Raw genomic sequence first — 8,975 nt, 5'->3', positions numbered from 1 at the left:
CCAAGATACACTATACTATGCCACTATATATAGGACATACAGTTAGGTCCATAAATATTTGGACAAGAGACAAAAGAAAAATCCACACTGTGTAATTGCCCCCAAGAGTGTACGCAGCCTTAGCTGCAAACCAAACTTAGTATCAAACAAGCACCCCTCCACTGTGGATGATTTCAGGGTTCTGGTTGAGGAATTTAGGAAATATTAGAAACATTATACCTTCTGCATCTAGTGTCATTCCCTATAACCACCAAATTTGAAGAAGGATTTTCAATCTATAATTTTATATATACATCCCATGAAAAGTACTTTTATTTTTCACATAACAGAAGTAACCTTTTTTTTAACTATTATATACCCACCAATAGCATTCATTTTCCATGAATTTTTAGCATTCTGATCAGCTTATGCTCAAAGACAGCTTACCTGATGTTACTATACCTACATTTTTACATTATGGAAAAGAGTTCCCCCCTACTTTAACAGAACATATGAGACACTTTGTAGGGGAACACTACTGAGGAGGTGGGGAGGGGGGGGATAAATCTCAAAGCCGGGTTACTCACCCTATCAAAGTATACAATTTTTTATTGCAAAATGTCATAACCATTTTTAACCATTAACTTTAGTATCTGTAGGTTATACAGTTAGGTCCATAAATATTTGGACAGACATTTTTTTCTAATTTTGGTTCTGTACATTACCACAATTAATTTTAAATGAAACAACTCAGATGCAGTTGAACTGCAGACCTTCAGCTTTAATTCAGTGGGTTGAACAAAACAATTACATAAAATGTGAGGAAGTAAAGCCTTTTATTTACACAATGACTTCATTTTAGGGGCTCAAAAGTAATTGGACAAATTAAAAAGCTGAAAATAAAATGTACATTTCTAATACTTGGTGGAAAACCCTTTGCTGGCAATGACAGCCTGTAGTCTTGAACTCATGGACCTTCTTTTTAATGCTCTGCCAGGTTTTTACTGCAGCGGCTTTCACTTGCTGTGTGTTTGTGGGCCTTTCTGTCCGAAGTTTAGTCTTCAACAAGTGAAATGCATGCTCAATTGGTAATTGATAATGACATAACAAAGGAATTGCCCACACCAACCCATGAAATAGCCTTTGAGTCAATTGTCCAATTACTTTTGAGCCCCTGAAATGAAGTAATTGTATAAATAAAAGGCTTTAGTTCCTCACATTTTATGCAATCTTTTGGTTCAACCCACTGAATTAAAGCTGGAAGTCTGCACTTCAACTGCATCTGTGTTGTTTCATTTAAAATGAATTGTGGTAATGTACAGAACCAAAATTAGAAAAAAGTTGTCTCTGTCCAAATATTTATGGACCTAACTGTATATCCCATAGTAGGATGTGTTACACGGGCTCTTTTTGTACTAGCTTTCTGAAATCCTCTGTATATCAGCATTCAGAATGTGAGAGAAAGCAACAGAACTGGCAACCAATCAGGCTTTACTACATTGCACAGGGCTGAAAATACAACAAATTAAACTTGCAGATTGGAGGAAAGAACACAGATGTGATCTCAACAGAGAGCTAATGTTCCCTTGCTAGCTAATAGGTCTTGACCAGGCTGTATTAAACTGACCAATACTGAGAGGAATAAATGGTCAAGACCTTGACACTTTGGCAGAAGTGTCTAGAAAACTGGTTAAACAAAATTTCAAATCCTAGGAAAGTTGAGTCAATTATAGGCAGAAACATTTTAATTAGGTATTCAGCTGTTTGCCTACACTTTAAAGTACTGGGTGTGCCTCTTCTCATGCTACTTTTGGGTGTGTGGACACCTTTATATTATCCAGGCATTTCCAATGTAGGATATGGTTAATGATACAGAATGCAAGGGCATTTTAGACTATTATGTGCTTCCAATATTTGGTGACATGTTGGAGAAGTCGTGTTCCAGCATGACTGCTGAGGTGTATATAAAGAAGACGTGGTTTAAATAGTTTGGTGTGAAGAAATACAAATGGCTTTCAGTCAACCTCACAAAAACCTTTGGTAAGAACTGGAACAGCAATTGTGACACAGGTCTTCTTATTCAACATCAGTATCTGACAGAGCACTCTGAATAAACTAGCACACATTTTAACAGACACACTCCAAAATCTATTGGAAAGCCTTCCCAGAAGAGTGAAGGCTATTTTACTATTTTAATAGCAAAGTTGTTTAAAGTTGTTGGGAGGGGGGGGGGGGGGGGGGGGGCTCCTTAGTAATGCCCTTGGCAATGAAATGGGATGTCATATAGGTGTAATGGTCACAGGTATACAAACATTTGATAAGATAGTGTAAGTATATAACAACTTCCCAGGCATGTTTTTTATCTTTGGAAAATGAAAAAGGTAAAATATTGTATACATTTGACAAGTTCATATTTTAAACCCTACAACATAGATAAATAATTAGCTTTATTCATTGGTTTTGATCCTGTTGTCCGTTCCCTTGGCTAGTAATTTATAAACCAAGGCTGCAAAATCTGCACAGATCTGGAACTTCTTACATTACCCATCAATTGATACTTTTCATAACAAGTTTAGATTAACACAACTGAATAAAATCATAGAGTTAATTAAGGTCAGAATTTTTCTACCCGATCAATTCCCTTGTGCTCAAATGCTAAAATTTCTTTGCAGCCTTGGCAGTTTATGTCCAATTATGCAGAAATTTCTTAAGAGGATGACTTAAGTCACAAAAAGGTGCTAAATTCAAAATATATACTAAAAGAAAATTTAATAAAAAAATAGAAAAAAAAAAAAGGAAAGAATTAATGATCCCATTATTTAGCGTGCAGAACAGCAGCCTCTTAACACTCACCACAAGGAGTGTTACAGCAGACATATGGAGCGGAATCATTTGACTTGATATAAAACAGAACCAAGTTGGTTTGGAATACATCACTTTTTCTAAAATATAGAACCTTGCACTGTGAATGTACTGAGCACCAGACCCCAGCTGTCCTGTTTTACAGATAGTTATTATCATTGCATGGGTGAATTGTTATTCCCAATGATTGAGTTTGCCATTTCGAGGAACTTTATTACAGGATAATGCCAACCAAGTTTTTTCTAAGTCTAAATTTGGAAGGTTCTGATGCTTTGGGGTGATAGGAAAATCTTGCACATGATCAGAAGAAGATATACTAAAGATCTGACTTGTGTGGCTATCCAAATGTCGGGGGGAATTGGAATCAAATTCATTCTTCTAATTACTGTAAAGCAGGTATCTGAAGTGGCAGTAACACAGTTCCTTAGGTTTCTGTTGTCAGACTTTCATCCCTCTTTCACTGTGCAACAGTTTACCCTTCTTAAGAACCTGGCTTTTCTCAATTCTCATTATGACTCTCAATCTCTGGACTGGTAAAACAGAATATATCCTGACTCTGAATTTTTGGAAATGTCTGATGTTAAACCAAAGAAGTCTTCAATGGCTTGGGCATCAATTTTCTGTGAGAGAGAGGGAGGAAAAAAAAACTCTCGACTCAAACAAGAACATAGTAAACAAAAACATGTCTGTATAGTTAAAAGCAGAAGTAAACCCAAAACAATAAAATCACAGTTACCTTCAATCCCGCAGATCAAGGGTTGCACTTAAAATTTTAACTTTACATAAAAGGGTAGACAAGCCTTTTATTTAAAAAAATCTGAGTTTGGGTACACTTTATATATCTTTTTTATATATCTGTCACGCTCAGAGAGACAGGACCACTAGAGGGCGCTATGGCTTGCACGGAGGTGGTGTGAGCCCTGAGAAGGGCCAAGGCGCAGAGCCTAAGCTGTAACCAGGTTTTCTCTAGAGCCTCTGATGGTGAGGATGTTGCGGTTGCTGGTGGTTACTGCCAGGTTCCGGTCCTTGGGCACACCAAGGTGGGCAAAGCACGGTACCAAATCACTAGGCAGAAGGGTAGTCAAGGAAAGCCGAGGTCAAGACAGGTAGCAAGCAAGAGAGGTCAGGTCACACGCCAGGGGTCAATAGCCAGTGATCCAGGAGACCGACAGAAATGCCACTGCGGGCACAGGGAACACAGGAGACACTGGAAATAGCAGGAGGTACAGGTGATGCAGGGATATCCACAGGCAGACAGGAACACTGGAACAGCACAGGGAAGTTGGCTGGGAACCAACAAACTGGACAACGAAGGGTTGCTTACACAGGAGCTGGACACAGGAAACACTGGATTAAGCAACAGGTGTACAGGAACTATATCACAGAACTAGGGAGCTCGAGCCACTTAGGATAGACTTGTTGCACAAACAAAAAATACAGTTTGTGAGCTAGCTAAATAGCCAGGGCTGTTCAAGAGGCTATTTCCTGATTGGCCAGCGGATTGGACGGAGTTGATAAAGCTTGAAAACAGAGGCACGCCCAGCATCAGAACTGCAAGCATGCGCAGGAGAGAGATGCCTGTGCTATAGTGAGGAACAGGTAGGTGTGACAATATCTTCCTTTAATATCTCACTAATCTATAATGCCCCTATTTAGCTGTGAACTAGGTAGGTATGTCTTGGACACCCATGTATTCAAGTCAATACTATAGATTGGAATGTGAAAAAAAGGCTATCAAAACTGTGCATCTCATAGACAAACCTTTTAATTTTTTTAAAAAAGGAAAATAAACCAACCTCTACAATGTCGTCATCAAACAGCAGCCAAAACCCATGACTCTTTACAATGGTGATGTAGTGTCCGCGGTTTGGCCCACTGTTTTGGATTGAAAGAAAATAAGGATAAGAAATCTTACAAACACTTGTAATCAGATTCATAATCGGCTAAAAGCAAACAAGTACTTTCAGAGCCATTGTCCCTACACAAGTCAGATTTCAGAAGTTCTTTATTTTCTTCTGGCTTTAATAACTGTATGATTCTTTGGGGTTAGAGACTTATAAGACTGAAGCTAAAAATAGACAACTAGCATTCTATACTGTGTGTGTTCGGTTTTAAAGCTTGTAATCCATACCTGCCACAGTCAACTACTACAGCTACCAGGTCATACATTCGGTCTGGATTTGTGGCATCCCCCGAAGTGTTGAAAAGCCGAAGCTCCAATGAAAACACTATATGAAAACGCGATAGGAAAGTTTAGTATATCGGTGTAACTGGTCCATGTATTTAAACCTTTTCAAGTGCAGGGCTAAAATCGTCGGCAACTTCTTCACTCTCATCCTAACAAAAGATAAATATTATTAGCAGTTGGCTCTTTTTATGGGGAATAAACTGCACTCCGTGAGGATGATAGGAACAGCTAAAGTGGAAAAGAATGCTTCTGACATGGTTTAGACAGCTGATAGTTTTATAACAAACTCTACTAAGAGGAATACTTTGTGGAGCAGCCAAAAGTTAAGTAAGGTAACTGGGTGGCTTAACAAAATCTAGAAGATAGAGAAGCACGATTCATAAAAAATAGAATATGGGTGAGTCAGTGAGCAGATTTGTATGACATTAAGCGGGATACCCTCAGGATCATGACAATATTGTTCCTGCCCATAGTATACTTCTCCATTTAACATTTATTTCATAATTTAATGTCCAAACGTACCTTTTCTGTCCTTCCCGTTTGCTTCGACATTGCTCACAGTAATACTTGTATTCACTGCATAGTGTTTCTGTGTTGCTGAATCCCCTGCAGAAACACAACTTTAAGGTCATAAACTGCAAACAATCCCCCAGAACTTTGTCTATCAAGCTTTACAATAACTTGAATTAAAGATAATGTGATGTCAGTTTCTTACTAGAGTCTATTGACTCGATAAGGACTTCATGCCCAGGAAGTTATGGAGGTGAGTGTTTTGTACATAACACAAACTGCAGCAATGTTATTTGTGACTCATAACCGTGTAATCACACCACTCTGGTGACTAGCTGGTTCCTGTACTTTCTCTTTTTAACCACCTCCACTAATCGTTTTCTCCTCAGAGTCTTTTTTTCAACTACTCTTTCAGACTCCTGACAATGCTTTCAAGGGATTTGACTTCTAAGGAGATATTTGTACCCATTTACCAATCCCCCAGCTCGCTTCTTACTGTGAATTCTTGAGTTGCAGCAGCAGCTGATCATTTTGCGACGTAACAATTTGCCCTTACCCCAGTCTAAAAATTTTTAGGAAATATGTCAATATATTTTACAATACAATTATAATATTGTTTAATGATCATATAGATTATATAATAAAGAGTGACAAAGATTGTCGCTCAATTACCCTAAATTTGTCCACCTTCTCTGTGCTCTCAACCCCAATATACTGTAAGCTCTTCTGTATTCTTACAGTCTAAAATAAACTCTTCTATAAGCTCTTCCAATCCTTAGCCCAAAAGATTGTACGCTATTTGAGTTTCTGCATCCTTCATGTTATACCCTTATAGCTTTACTCCCTCTGTACACTCATATGTATGTAAGTTCCTCTGCCTTATGTATCTCTGGTGATGGCAAGTGAATGGCAAACAAGTGAATCAGCGTTTTTTTCCCTGCATTGTTAAAACATAGGTTCACTTTCATGAGCATCTCCAGGAATGCCAATCACAGTGGAAGAAGTGCACAAACCAATTTAATTTACCTGTGTGCATGCAGTCCCTGCCTAGTTATGGATCTCTAAAAAGTAAGCAGAGATCACAGGTTGTTGGGTAAAGCTTTTTAGCCACTCATTCTCCCCTTGTTTCTAATATGTTTTGAGCAAAGGTGATTCAGGATTATCATGGTAGGTGTCAAGGTGCAGAATGCCAGGAAAACAGTGAATGTCACCAGAAACAATTAGCTTTGAGCACTTCCAATTCATAGTTGTCATTCTCAAACCGATACTGGATGGAATAGGGACTAGAAGATCACCATTTGTACACAGACAGCTGCAATGAAGTGCAGTGCAGATAGGTCCAGCACACTCCCTGATGTCTCTTTAAGGAGAACCTGTCACCTGCACAATGCTTTTACACCAAGGGCTAACCAGAGCATGTGATAGCAGTAATGATTGTTGATTATGCCCCGAATTCTCTTGACTATAGTTACACTGTAAGGTGTCCTCTGATACACATGCCACTATTTTATCAACCAGGGCTCCCTTATAGAACTGTAAAAGAGTGCTACCAAATTACATTTTCTCTAAAAGAATCAAGAAAACGGCAGAACTGAGTTTAGCAGTAGTTTCAGCAGCAACTGTACAGTACTGAGTACTGAGTTAATTGAGCTGAGGTGAAGGACTTCCTTGGACCAACCAAAAATTCCTACCACGTTTATATGTGTTTTTATGCACTTTTACAAGCGTTTTAAAGCTTATCCTTAAAACGCTAAAAAACTTTTATAAACGCCTATGACACGTTTTACTGCGAATTGCCGCGATTTTACATAGGCGTTTATAAAAGTTTTTCTTTTAACCCTTACAGGGAATGAGTACTGGGGTACATAAAACCCTTTACTCATTCCCTAAAAGGTTTAAAATCTGTGTAAAAAAAAATTAGACAAGGCTTTAATGTTAAATTATTTTATTAAATGTGTGTGTTTGTGTAATTAAACTTTTTTTTTTTTTTACAGGTTATCCCAATGACAGGATGATTTTAGGGCTGCAATGAACATAGCCCTGGGAATCCTCCTGACAGTGAGGGATCGCAGGGCACTAGGGGTTAAATAAAGACAAGCCTCTCCATTCACCCCTAGTGTTCTGTGATTGGCTGAGGTTTTACGTTTCTCAGCCATTCAGCACTAGACATGAATGGGAGACTTGTGCCCATCCATCTCTAGTGTCTGTGATTGGCTGAGAAATAGGAAACCCCGATGTGACATGTAATACAGATAAAGAAAACATGTAACAGCTCCTCTAGGGCTGCGGGAGTAATCAGGGGAGCGGAGCTGTCAGCATAGTAGAGCTCTGCTGACTGCTCTGCTCCCCGATTGGCTGAGGAAAGGGAAATCCTGATGATGCTTGAGCTGTCATCAGGGTTTCCTATTTCTCAGCCAATCACAGAGCACTAGGGGTGAATGGAGATGCTTGTTTAGTTACACAAACACACACACATTTAATAAAATAATTTAACATTAAAGCCTCGTCCTATTTTTATTACACATTTTAACCCTTTCAGGGAATGAGTAAGGGGTTTTGTGTACCCCTGTACTCATTCCCCAGGGTGGGGTGGTGGAGATCTCGAAGTCTCCTTATTAAAGGGGACTTCCAGAGTCCAAAGTCCTGCTAAAAATGTTTATAAAAGCCCTCATTGTTTTCAATGGAAACTTTCATAAAAGCTTAAAAACGCTTGAAAAAGCCTCCATATAGTTCAATGGAAGCGTTTTCATGCGTAGCAAGTTTAAATGTTGCAAGCAACGTTTAAAATAATGCTCAAAACATGCCTAAAGGAAATGTCCTGGTGTAGATTAGCCCATTGGAATGCATGGGGACTTCAAACATGGGCTTTAAAAGCCTCAGGTTAAACGCTTGGGAAACAGTCCATGTAGACTAAGCCTTAAAGAGAAAACCTGAGCATTACTTTCACTTTACTGAAACCTTTAACCTTTCAAGGTTAAAAATGTCAGTTTTTAAACTTGGACAGATTGCTTTGAGCAACACAGACACAGAAATTAGGATCCTATCACACTGGATGCATTATTATTATTATTCAATCTAAGCTCCTCCAAACAGCTTGCCGATTAGGCAATAAAGACGTTGCATCACACAGATAAAAGGTAATCAATCTGCAGCTTAAAACAAGCTCCCAGCATTATACTGACTACGCTGTGCAATGAAGCACTCTGCTAGCAATGCTGCCAGTGCATCTAACTCTAATGTTTGTGGCAATATACAAAGCAAAGTCAAACATTAATTAAGGTATTTATAAGCTAGCTGTTTTCCCACAGTCCTCCCCAGCACAGATATATGACGGTAGGGGATACACAAAAGCCAACAAGGCTTCACTGCGTTTCCAAAATTATGCTCTTACATTGTTTCATGAGCAAGCAGGTAACACGAGAAGCACCCATGGGGA

General features: G+C 38.8%; 1 pseudogene; it reads right to left on the bottom strand.

Annotated features, from left to right (window-relative positions):
• Window positions 1–2,291: 2,291 nt before the first annotated feature.
• LOC140342907 (ubiquitin carboxyl-terminal hydrolase 12-like) overlaps window positions 2,292–8,975 on the bottom strand; it is a 99,461-nt pseudogene continuing 92,777 nt past the window's right edge.

The sequence above is a fragment of the Pyxicephalus adspersus genome, chromosome W (genome assembly GCF_032062135.1).
Source record: "Pyxicephalus adspersus chromosome W, UCB_Pads_2.0, whole genome shotgun sequence".
NCBI classification, from domain to species: domain Eukaryota; kingdom Metazoa; phylum Chordata; class Amphibia; order Anura; family Pyxicephalidae; genus Pyxicephalus; species Pyxicephalus adspersus.
This window is presented reverse-complemented; position numbering and strand designations above follow the sequence as displayed.